This window comes from Cricetulus griseus, chromosome 3 (genome assembly GCF_003668045.3).
Source record: "Cricetulus griseus strain 17A/GY chromosome 3, alternate assembly CriGri-PICRH-1.0, whole genome shotgun sequence".
Classification (NCBI taxonomy): Eukaryota; Metazoa; Chordata; class Mammalia; order Rodentia; family Cricetidae; genus Cricetulus; species Cricetulus griseus.
The window spans coordinates 45,078,143-45,091,405 of record NC_048596.1 but is presented as its reverse complement, the minus strand read 5'-3'; the positions used below and the strand labels follow the sequence as shown (position 1 = coordinate 45,091,405).

The 13,263-nt window shown below is 42.8% G+C and overlaps 1 long non-coding RNA gene across 1 annotated transcript in view; it reads left to right on the top strand.

Annotated features, from left to right (window-relative positions):
- The window catches only part of LOC107977502, a 34,666-nt gene that overhangs the window by 3,338 nt on the left and 18,065 nt on the right, over positions 1 to 13,263 (top strand). Inside the window, exon 2 of the long non-coding RNA XR_003483563.2 lies at positions 8,061 to 8,169. This is a non-coding gene — a long non-coding RNA (uncharacterized LOC107977502). The remainder of the gene's footprint in view (positions 1 to 8,060; positions 8,170 to 13,263) is intronic.

Below are 13,263 nucleotides of genomic sequence, written 5' to 3'. Positions count from 1 at the left end.
TCTAAGTCTGCCTGCTATGTCACTTCCTGCCTGGATCACAAGACTTCTGTTTACTACATTTCCCAGAATCCTCCTCAACTCCTAGTCCTGCCTAACTTGCTTCCCTATTGACCAATAGTACTTTATTTATCAACCAGTAAGACAAATATATACACAGAAGGACCTGCCCCATCAGCTCCCTCTCCTTCTTCTTCTTGAGGTTAATATTTTAGACTGTGCCAGTCCCTTCTCAGTGTCTCTTCTCTTCTCGCTTGCCCATCCTCACGGGAAAACCAGAGATCCCTCATTGTCCTCAGATAAGCTCTGTGTTCTTTAGCTTGGCGGTTGGATGCTGTCATCATTGGAGTTCTTCATTGTTTAGTTCTTGCTGCATTCCTCCATGTATATCTTCTCTAAATACAAAGCATTACCGGAAGTTTCCAGTATCCTTTCCTTCCTGCTGGGCCTATCCACACACTGCTCTATTTAGTGGGATAACTTCATTCCCCTATCCCCCAGCTTTGGATGATGGTACCATTGCCGGGGAGCTTTTCCCTTAATATCACCCCCTCACTTATTGTCCCCTGATCTGCTCCCAGGCATGCTTGTATCACAGCACTTTGCATATGGAATTATAACCCTATTTAGGTGTACTTCCTCCTTAATCTGAAGCCCTTCCAAGGCAAGGTCCACATCTCAGTCATGCCTATCTGGGCACAGAATTAGTATTGGGAAGTGATGAATACGCTAGCTCTCTGCAAATTACCAGACTCTGTGGTGGCTACCAGTAGACACAGCTCGGTAAGGTTTATCTTAACTAATCAACAATCTAACATTTTAATTTGAAATTAATTTTCACAAGCTAACTAATTTTCAGTGTGACAAGATTTCTTGCTTTTTGTTTTTGTTTTTCAAGGCAGGGTTTCTCTGTGGCTTTGTGTGACAAGATTTCTTTAAAAGCTTTCTTGACTCTTTCTTCTCTTTGGTTAGATTGTGGCTGTTCTGACTAGCTTTAGGTCAACTTTACACAGGCTAGATTCATTTGAGAGGACAGAACCTGAAAGGCCTCTGTAAGATTGGACTGTAGGCAAGCTTTTCTTTCTTTTTTTTTTTTAATTTTCAAGCATTTTTTTTGTTTTTATTATTTTTTTATTTTATTAGTTCAAATTAGGAACAAGCTTGCTTCAGATGTTAATCCCTTCTCCCTCTCCCTCCCCTCCCCCCCAACATCCCACCTGCCCCTAGCCATCCCCCCTCCACTCCCCAGGCAGGGTAAGGCCCTCAAAAAAGGCAAGCTTTTCTTAACTTGTGATGATGTGAAGGGCCAAGCCCTTTGTCGGTGGTGCTGCCCCTGAGCTGGTGTCCCAGGTTCTGTGAGAAGGCAGGCCAAACAAGCCATGTGGCATGCAAGCCAGTAAACAGCAATCCTCCATGGCCTCTGCATCAGCTCCTGTTCAAGTTGTGTCCTGTTTGAGTTCTCGACCTGACTTCCTTCAGTGATGTACTAGGGATGTAGAGATGTAAGCCCAAGAAGCCCTTTTTCCCCAAAGTTGCTTTTTGGTCATGGTGTTCCATCATTGCAATAGTGACTCAAACTAAGACAATGGCTTACTTCATAGTGATTTTACTTCTCTCAATCTCCTGTAGGTTCACCTACATGCTTCTCTATATTCTGTGAGTGAAAGTCACTTCTTTGTATGTGCTTGTTAGTTTTTTGTTGTTGTTGTTTTATTTTTTTGTTTGTTTTGTCAACTTCACTCCATTTAGAGTCATCTGGAAAGAGGGAACTTGTGAGAAAATCCCTCCATTAAATAAACCTGTAGGCAAGTCTGTGCAGCATTTTCTAATTACCGATTGATGTGGGAGGGCCCAGCACACAGGTGGTCCTGTGTGTTATAATAAAGAAGGTGCAGGCCACCCATGGTTTCTAGGCCTGAGCACTTGAGATAAGAAAAGCAACAGCTCCTTGCCATGCCTTGTAGCTGGGGCAGGCAGGACTCAATCAATACCACCTGTGATGCAACCAGGAGCCCTGGCACTGGTGATCGGGCACCATTATGGTGAGTGAGTACAGGGTGGGGAACTGGAAGAGATGAAAGTGGTGAGGAACAGGCTGACTTGAATGGCCAGATTGCCACTTGAGTCCAAAGTGATGTCCAAGCCTGGACCAGGTTACTTAGTCTGAGATCCTGAAGCAGCCTAGGGGACCTGTGTTGATGTCTGTGGCGCCTGTCGCTACTGAGGACCATGGACAGGCCTGTTGTCTAGGTCCAGATCTTACTACAGCCAGGGTCTGTATTGATGTCCATGGCCCATGTTGCCACCAAAGACCACTCATATGCCTGGGGTCTAGGCTGCAGCCTGTGGCTATTGTTGTACTGCCACGGAGGCCATGCAGATCTGAGTTGCATGCATTGTTACTCAGGGCCATGGTATTCATCAGGCTAGGGCTGTGGTGGAGGGCCATGTCCAGGTCTGTAGCCTTACAGCAGCCAGGTTCTGAGTTGATGTCTGTGGCTCCTGTTACCACTTAGAGCTGTGCAGATAACCAGGGGTGTCTGAGGACCATGCAACTGATCTTAGGTGGCCTGTGCCTGTGCTGCCACCTGAAGCCATGGAGATATCTGGGCCTGGACCACTGCCTAGGGCCATGTCTGGATCCATTGTCCTGCAGCAGCTGGAGTCTGGGGTGGTGTCTGTGGTACATGTTACCACTGAGGGCTTTGCAGATGCCCAGGGTCCGGTCAGCCACCTAACATCATGTTGGTGTCCAAGGGCCATGCTGCTGTCAGGGCCATACTGATCTGGGTAGCCTGTGCTGCCACTAGGACCATGGTAACCTCTGGGAGCCTGAGGCACGGTCACATTGAATCCGAAGTCAAGAAGTTCTAGGCCCTTCACAACAACCATGCATCCCTTCAGAGAGATGTCAACATTTCTAGAAAGTTGATAGTCTTATTGCCAAAAATGTTTTCTTTTCTAACAGTAGATGTGGGATGTAGAGGGATGTTGTGGGGGAGATCTGCTGATACTCTTAAGGTTGACATAGGACTTTTCCAGGACTAACTTGGATGTGTTGATGATGATGATGTTGTTGTTGCTGCTGCTTTATCCCATGGCCTAGTGTCTGTATCTTTATTCTCATCCAAGTCTGTCTATCAGGATACACATCATTCTGATCACCATCGATACTGCCTTTTTCTCTGGTGGGAAAAAAAAACTTTCCTATGAATACAACAAAATATGTCTCCTCATCACGAACTTGCAAACAGTTCAATTAGGGCACATAAGAAACACCCATGAGGTATCTGTTTTGCCACTGTCTCTGGAATCTGAACTCTCCGAGGCTGGTACCTCTGTTCTGTGCAGTCCAAACTGAGTGCAATTTCCCCTGAGAATTACTGCCATTCACAATCACTGCCATTGTAGTCCTGTCCTTTCAGAGTCACAAAAACATACTTTAAGCATATACTAGAAGAAACGAAAGGAGATAACTTTTAATCATATTGAAAGTTTTGGAAGATATTTCATGGCACACATAAAAACTTCACACAAGTGAAATATGTTGGAGGAAATACCATAAGTTTTAGAAGTTTCAAAATTCCTAAGTTGCTTCAAAACAGGCATGGTTGCAGGCACCTGTGTAACTGATTTGGAAGATGTGGATTAATAGCCTTTGTTGCAACAATGATATAGACCACTTAAAAATTTCAGTGATATGCCGGGTGTTGGTGGCGCACGCCTTTAATCCCAGCACTCGGGAGGCAGAGGCAGTTGGATCTCTGAGTTCGAGGCCAGCCTAGTCTCCAGAGCCAGTGCCAGGATAGGCTCCAAAGCTACACAGAGAAACCCTGTCTCGAAAAACAAAAACAAAAACAAAACAAAACAAAAAAAAAAACAAAAAAAATTCAGTGATATAAACAACAAAATGGTGATTTGAAAACAAAACTTTCCTAGAAAAATGATACATGCATCTTAACTTGATTGTGTCTTCAAAGACCTGATTTCTAAATAAGATTAATTTATTTTATTTTTTATTAATTTATTTTTTACATTCCAATCCAAGTTCCCCTCCCTCCTCCTCCCCCTCCCTCCACTCCCCCTCATCCCATCTGCTCCACGGAGAGGGTAAGGCCTCCCCTAGGAAGTCTACTAAGCCTGTCCCATCATCTCGTTGAGGCAGGACCAAGGCTCCTCTCCACCCTCCACACCCCTGTGTCTAGTCTAAACAAGGTATCTCTCCAGATAGAATGGGCTCCATTAAGTCAGTTTGTGCATTAGTGTTAGATTTTGGACCCACTGCCAGTGACCCTATGTATTGTCCCAGTCACACCATTGTCACTTGTATTAAGGGAGTCTAGTTCGGTCTTATGCAGGTTCCTCATTTGTCAGACCTGAGTCAGTGATCTCTCACTAGCTTGGGTCAGCTGTTTCCATGGGCTTCTCCATCATGGTCTTGACTGCTTTGTTCATATTTTCACTCCTCCCTTACTTTGATTGTACTCCAGGAGTTTAGCAAAATGGTTAGTTGTGGATTTCCTCATCTGCTTCCATCTGTTTCTGGAAGATTCTAGCTTCTCTGGGGTTGTGAATTGTAGGCTGAGTATCTTTTGCTTTATGTCTGGTATCCACTTATGAGTGAGTACATACTATATTTGTCTTTCTGGTTTTGGGTTACCTCACTTAGGATTGTTCTAGTTCTGTCCATTTGCCTTCGAATTTTGGATGTCATTGTTTCTTACCACTCAGTAGTACTCCATTGTGTAATAATTTTCTTTTATCCATTCTTCAATTGTGGGGCATTAAATAAGATTAATTTAACAAGTAGCAGCAGCTGGACTTGGACATATTGTTTTATAGACATGGTGCAACCCACAGAAAATTTCCAGAATCCTGCTTTTCTTAGTCATCTGGTTGAGGTGGACATGAGCTTTTTATTCTAATCTTTAATTATTAACTCATATCACACACCACACTGTAAATCTCTCTCTGTGTGTCTCTCTGTCTCTGTCTCTGTCTCTCTCTCACTGTGTGTGTGTGTGTGTGTGTGTGTGTGTGTGTGTGTGCTGCAGAATAGATACAAAAGGTTAAGGGGCCTGCAGTTGAGTTTCAAGAGGTTCCAGAGATAGACAGGTAAATATGTAAATAGAGCCCATAATGAAAGAGTAAGAAACCCAGACAAGCTACCTGGAAGAAGCTGCTACTCTCAGAATTCTGTGGATCACAGCTTTGAGAGTGAAGCTGAAGAGTTGAGTCCAACTGCAGAGGCAAACGCACTGGACCAGCAGGGTGAGATCCACCTGGGTGAGCACAGGGATAGACAGCATCAGCAGCCAGATCAAGTTGAGCTGAAGCCTCAAGGACAGTTGGGAGTTGGTCATTTATACAGACACTGATGTCAGAAGACAGGTCACGGAGGGCATTGCCATCACAGTGTTAGGTGTTCATCTCTTTATGGGGTCCAGGTGAGGAAGTTGCACACCTTCCTCAGCCTAGTGTCTCTGGTAAGTTCTCAGGTCTGGTTTCCCTGTTAGGTATGTTAGTATGCCCATGCCGGTTATTTCTCATCAACTTGACATAAACTAGAGTCACCTGGGAAGAGGGACCCTCGTCTAAGAAAATGGTTCCAGCAGATTAGCCTGTAGGCAAGCCTATGGGGCATTGTCTTTGATTAATGATTGATGGAGGTAGTCAGCCCACTGCTGATATTGTCATGCTCAGCCAGGAGGTTTTGAGTTGTATAAAAAACCAAACTGAGCAAGCTGTGAAAAGCAAGGCAATAATTCATGTTCCTCCATAGTCTCTTCTGCTTCAGTTTGCCCTGCACCAGCTCCCACCCCAACTTCAGTGATGGACTGTGATTGGGGCATGTAAGCCAAATAAATGCTTCCCTCCCAAGTTGCTTTTAGCATGGTCTTTATCACAGCAATTGAAAGCAAACCAGGACAGTTCCCATGTACCCCTGTAGTTTTGGTTCACCTAAGCAAATTTTAAGGATGGCACCCTTTCTACTCCCAGGAATACATAATTCATCAGTCTTCTGCATGGATGGTATGTCAGAGAGATGGTCCTTTATCTTCAAAATGGTATCAAAAGCTTCCTGTGAAATGGAGTTTCTCCAAAGGGGTCAAGACCATGATGGGGCCGGCGTTGGTGGTGCACTCCTTTAATCCCAGCACTCGGGAGGCAGAGGCAGTCGGATCTCTGTGAGTTTGAAGTCAGGCTCCAAAGCAATACAGAGAAACCCTGTCTCAAAAAACAAAAAACAAAACAAAACAAAACAAAAAAAGATCATGGACCCCAGTCTGACATCTGGGGAACCAGCATAGGACCAAACCAGGCCCCCTGAACGTGGGTGTCAGTTGGGAGGCCTGGGCCTCTGGCAGTGGAACCAGTATTTATTCCTAGTGCACAAATGGACTTTGGGAGCCCATTCCTTATGGAGGGATACTCTCTCAGCCTAGATACATGGGGGAGAGCCTCTGTCCTGCCCCAAATGATATGACAGACTTTGGTGATCCCCTCATGTGAGACCTCACCCTCCCTGGGAAGTAATGGGGATGGGATGGGGTTGCTGGGGGGTGGGAAGAATGGGAGGGCAGGAGGGAGAGGGAACTGGTATTGGTATGTAAAATAAGATTGTTTTTAATTTAAATAAAAATTAAATTTTAAAAAATGGGGTTTCTCAAGGCCAGGCACAGCCTGAAAAAGCACTGGAGTTACAATATGGAGTAACTTAGAACATGGACCAACCAGACCTCAGCTACCCTGTGTCCATATTAAAGACAGAAGTGCTTGGAGAGTTGAAGAACTTAACTCAGATCACACAGCCAGTGTTACCACTTTTCTGGATGATTGACTGGACTTCCATAGGGTGGAGAGATGGCTCCCTAGCAAAGGAAGTCACTAAGATTTTTTTAGTATGGGTTACATCTTTACTCAAGCTGGGCTGAAGCAGGTAACACACAGTCATCTAGCTAATCTGCTTCCTACACTGTTCAGAGAGAAGACAGGGAAAGTCAAAGACACCACTGAGAGATCCCAGGCTGTGCTATTATGAAACATAGCACTACTACAAAGGGTTTCAGATTTCTCCACTAAGGCAGTGGGGGCTAAAGAGTGTTCCAGTAATGAAATGCTGTTGATACAACCACCCTAAAGCTTAGGGAATTAAAAATATGTAATTACATTATTTTGCTCCTAAGTCTGTATCTGCACAGAGATCAACAGTCAGTTGTCAGCTGTGGGATACAGCTCCACCCCACCCCAGCAGCAGAGACCTCCATGGGAGCAAAACTGGGGTTTGTGGCCTCAACAAAGGGATGAATTTCAGAGCTATGCAAATGTGAAACAAAGCTGGGATTTTGAGAGAGAGAGAGAGAGAGAGAGAGAGAGAGAGAGAGAGAGAGAGAGAGAGAGAGAGAGCACCAATGAGGCAAGCATGATCTTCTTTATGAGAGAATTGTGCTTGTGTCTTTACAATGGGTGTATATATTCTTGTGACTTTCTAGCTTAACATCTCTAAAGGTTGCTAAGAAACCGGTCTCCTTCTTTCTAATGTTGTCCAAAGTGTGTAATTCATAAGAGGGTTAAAGGTTCAGCAAACAGGGTTGGAGTAGATTTATGAGAACCACTCTTTGGGTTTGGGGGAGAGAGGAATGCCAGAATCTCAAGCTTTGTTGAGATCAGGCTGTGTTCACCCTAAATTGTGTAAAGCAGCTGTTTTTCAGACCATGTCTCACCCTGAGAGATTCCATTTTACAAGCAGCTTTGACTCCATTTTGAGGACAGAGGATGACAGTGCCAGGGTAGACAGGCACACAGTGCCATCTGTCAGGCACCTTCCAAGCACCATAGACTGACAAACCACTCATTTATGGTAGTAGACAGAGTGCCACCCTTAACAGGGCAGACAGACTATAGAACTGCATGGATGGATTAAAATCATGCCAATAATGCCAGACAGTTTACATAAGTGTGTAAAGCTCAGTGTCTGGCCACTGGAGGAGCTCAGCAAGTACCTGGCGACTCTTTAGATTGATAGAAAGTTCAAAACTGGTTTTGTTTTGTTTTTCCTATAGAAAATCATCTTACTGTTCACTGGTAGAAGTGGAATTTGCAAAACATATTCCTGCTCAGCAACCAACTGTACAACCACGCTGCTCTGGAGTCTCCATTCCTTTGTATCTAGTAAGAGACAGTAAATATTTATAAAGGTAACAGAAGCCTTGTTGCCACAGCTCAGAAGGACATATGTATTGAAACAGGTGGCACGTGGCCAAGAGTGATTACGGAGTTGACAAGTTGACATGAATTTCCTTTTATTAACTAGCCACAAACCCCGTAGAAAACAAACAAAAGGCAAAGAAAAAAGAGTCAACACCAAATGTTTAAATTTGTAACTAAATATTTCTCTCTGATGCAAAAATATATCCCCAGTACTGAAGTGCACATGTGACCAAGCAGCTGAATCTTTTTGTGGGTCTGTTTGAAGTCTGCAGGATTTTCTGCATTAGGGAACACTTAGTTGAACCCCGGGAGCCAAGCTTCTGAGTCCTCTTTGCTGGTAGCTTTTACTGAGACTTGTGCATGCATCAGAAATTCAGGCACCGTATGGATTTTAAAGTAAACACGAATTTTGTCCTCATGGGTTCTAGTTGAAAGAATTTTCTTTCAAATCCTGCTTGGTTTCTTGTAGTTGCAGTGTCTGCTGAAGGGAATGACTTTTTCATATTGCTGTACTTTATTACTCTCACTATCCCTGGTGTGTGTCTGTGGCAAGTGCCTTTACCTGTGGAGCCATCTTTCTGCCCACTCTCCCCCTGCTGTTTTTATGAAAATGAATGTTACAGCTTTACTGGTAAGTAACTGTTCCTCCCTGTATCTTGCTAAAGTTAACAGACTGAATGCTAAGTGGAAGCAACCAAAACCGGCGTTTTCATATCTTCCACTTGATTTAACTTGATCCTGTCTTTGCCTCCAGCCTGGGAGAATACTTGATTCTGCCGCTAGGTGTCAGTGTTCCTTTTCCAAGGCCTGTTCACCCTTCAAAAACAAAGGAAACCACTGCCTAGGGCCTTCATTAGCAGCTTTTAAACCAGACTTCCTGGTTTGAGCGCCCTAGGAGACAGCAGCATTAGACAGCAAGGCTAGAGTAAATGCTCAGAACAAAAAGTTGTTTTTGCTGGCCACTGTACCCTGCAAAATAGGTAGATTTGTACTGTAAAGTGAATTTGTTCCAGGAACTGAAACAAACAAAAAACCAGCAACAAAAAACCCTTGAAAAGTGACTGGTGGTGGTATAGTGTTAATTTTAATTATAACAAAATGTCTTTAGTGGCCGGGCATTGATGGCTCAGAGACAGGTGGACGTCTGTGAGTTTGAGGCCAGCCTGGTCTACACAGAGAGAGTGCCGGCATAGGCTCCAAAGCTACACAGAGAAACCCTGTCTCAAACACCCCCCCAAAAAAATTTCTTTAGCATTGTAGTTATCAAACATCTGTGTATCATGTGCCAAAGACTTACAGAAAATAAATCTAAAACTGGAGTGTCTTCTACCCCCAATTCCCAATAGAATGAACAAATGATGTAAATAAAAATACTGGGCACTCACTTAAATGTGAATTCCCAACACACAATGAAAAAGTAATCTTATTGCAGTTATGACCTAGGTAATACACAGTATTACCTAGTAGTCTACATGTCCATAGTGGGGTATCTACAGATTCCAACAACTCAGAGATCGGCCTGCCTCTGCCTCCCATGCTGGAATTAAAGGTGTGCGCCACCACTGCCTGGCCTCCATTGTATTCTGATTTTGAGAACTTTCTGTTCCATTCCATAGCCCACTTCTTAATGGCTTATTTATTTTTCTTATTTTTAATTTTTGAGTTCTTTCTATATACTAGACACTATTATATTAAACGTATAGCCAGCAGAGAATTTTTTTCCCCATTCTGTGGCTACCTTTACACTTGAGTTTCCTTTCCTGTATGAAAGTTTTTATTATTGCTGTTGTTGTTATTGCCTTATTTTTATGTGTATGGCTGTTTTGCCTGAATGTATATTTGTACGACTTCTATGTCTGGTGCCCACAGAGGCAGAAGAAATATCAGATCCCCAGGAACTAGAATAACAGATGACTGTAAGTTGCCACATAGATGCTGGGAACCAAACCTATGTCCTCTGGAAAAGCAGCCACTGCTCTTAAGCACCGATTCATCTTACCAGCCACATAAAATCTTTTTCACTTCATGAGATCTTACTTGTCAATTGTTGGTCTTAACTTCCTTAAGAAAAGACATATCTATGCCTATTAGCCGAAGCTTACACCCTATTTATCCTCTAGCAACTCCAGACTTTCAGGTCTTATTTGAGGGTTTTTATCCATTTGCAATTGAATTTTGTGTGGGGTACAGAAGAGGGTCCAGTCCCACGTGTTGAAATCCAGGTTCCAAGCACCATTTCTTGAAGATGCTATCTTTTCTTCAATGTACATTTTTGGCATCTTTGTCAAAAATCAGGTAGTTGTATTTATATGGACTAATCTGGGTCCACTTGCCTATCTATTTTTGGGTTGGTACCATGTATGTTTAATACCATGAGTCTGTGGTATAATCTGAAATAAATAAAATAGGGTGATACCTGCCACAGTGTTATTTTTGTTCAAGATTGTACTGACAAGCCTTAGCTTTTGGTCCTGCCACATAAATTTTGAGATTTTTTTTTTTAAGCCTGTGAAGAATGGCCCTGGGATTTTCATTGAGATATCATTGAATCTATTGCTTTGTGTAGGATGGCCATTTTTCACAAGATTAATTCTTCCAATCCATGAGCATGGGACATCTTTCCATCTTCTAATGTCTTCTTCATTCTTTCTCCAGTGCCTTAAAATTCTCACTGTAGAGATTTTTCATTTCCTTGGTAAGGGTTATTCCCAAGTATTTTATTTCATTGGTGGCTATTGTGAATGGGATTGTTTCTTTGATTTCTTTGTTAGTATGAAGGCTACTGAATTTTGTGTGGTTATTTTGTAACCTATAACTTTGCTGAAAGTCTTTATTAGCTCTAAAAGGTTTTTTTTTTGGTGGATTCTTTCTTTATTGTATGTATACAATCATATCATTAGCAAATAGGGATATTTTGTCTTCTTTTCCTATTTGTAACTCTAGTTTCTTCTCTTGCATTGTTGCTCTAAGACATTAGGCACTGTATTGAACAGGAGTAGAGAGAGTGCGCATCCTTGTCTTACTAGGAATGTTTTGAGTTTTTCTCCATTTAGTATGATGTTGGCTATAGGTTTGTCATATATAGCCCTTGTTAAATTGAGGTATGCTCCCCATATCTGTAGCCTTTCCATGACTTTTATCATGGAGGGATATTGAATTTTGTCAAAGGCAAATCTCTATTGAGATGATCACGAAATTTCTGTCTGTGGGTCTTTTATGTGATAGGTAAAATTTATTGATTTATGTATGTTGAACCATCCCTGTATATCTGGAATGAAGCTAGCTTGGTCATAATGAAGGAACCTTTTGCTGTCATCTTGAATTCAGCCGCCAGTGTAATTTTTTCTATTCTCAGCCACCACCACCCCTGTAAGTCAATTTAAAATGTTTCTTTCTTAAGATCACACCTAGCCACGTCATTCGGTTTCCTCTGGAGAGTGAAAACAATTGCAATTCTGGGCTTGTGAGTAAAGGAGCTTACTGCCAAGCCTGGTCATCTGAGTTTGATCCTGGGAATTCACACAATAGTAGATAACCAACTCCTGTAAATGGTCCTATGACCTCCACAATCACACTGTGAAACGTGAGTAATCACACACACATGCACACACACACATATTCATGTTGTTATATGATAAAACTTTTCCCTGGGAGACACTACACTACACACACACACACACACACACACACACACACACACACACACCTCTACCCACACTCCTCTATACCTCTGTTCACTCCAGATAAGGGAGATCACAATAGACCAAAATAGAGATACCACCAAAGTCCAACTTAGTAAACCAATGCATTTTATTGCGGTTACTTACAGGAATATGGGTGAAGGGTTACTTACAGGAGCAGAAATGACTCAATGACAGCTTCATCACTAAAGCCCACCCCACCATGGGTGACAGTTCACAAAGCTGGGGTGCTAGAGCACACTGCAGAGCCTGCAGGCAATTCAACAGGTTGGAGAGTGTCCTTTCCAGGTGACTCAGTTTGTCCAAACCTCTTCCAGCAGCTTGGCTGGTTTATGCTTCTTCCAGGAAGCTGCTCTGATCTCGGGGTCTTCTTTGCTGCTTGGCTCCTCTGAGAGGGTCTCTCAGCTTTTATAGCTGGCAGAGAGAGGCCTAGTGGATCTGCTCAGTTTCAGGGACTTCCTGAGGCTATTTTGAGTTTTTTACCTTCCTGTTTAAAGAGCTTCCAGGTGGGGTGGAATGTTTCAATATCTGAGGAAACAATTACACAGCATACACACACACACACACACACACACACACACACACAACACACACACACACAAAATAATAATAATAATAATAATAATAATAATAATAATAATTCCTTTCCACTGTTGAGCATTTCTGTTAGCGAGACCTGGAACTGTGTTTGAGCCTGGTCCACTTGGCTTCCTTCCAGATGAGGTGTCCCTTCTGCTGTCCAGCTGGGAAGCCAGTAGCGGGATGCTCAGCTGCTGATTCTTCTCATCCTGCTGCCCATTTCCTATTCTGATTTTCACCTGTTGGTTCCTCTTTTTGTGAATTTTTAAAGTTCTTTCTTTTTCCCTTTGGTACTGAATCTATTTTTTCCTATCCTGACTTCCTTCCCCACATTACAGAGCAATGTCTAATCTGTCATCTTACTCATAAATTCCAGAGTTTCCAAAGGGCTCATCTTAAATTCCCATCTACTCATAAAAGGCTAGAGAACAATTGCACATAGCACATACACAAACAGGAGATATATTATTGAAAATTAGATGTATAGAAAATAAAACAGAAGAATCAAACATTGGTAGATAGTTATTATGTGTGTCAGTTTTTTTGTCAATTTGACACACACAAGCTAGGGCCATCTAGAAAGATGTAACCTCTGTCAGAGAATTGTCTCCATCAGACTGACTGGTGGCCAAGTGGATGGGGGTGTTTCTTGATTAATGATTGGTGTGGGAGGAAGAGAGAGGAGATGCCATGGAGCTGCTGAAGGAGTAACTTGGATTATGGGTAAGCCACAGCCTCGTGGCAATGCATAGTTTAATAGAAATAGGTTAATAAT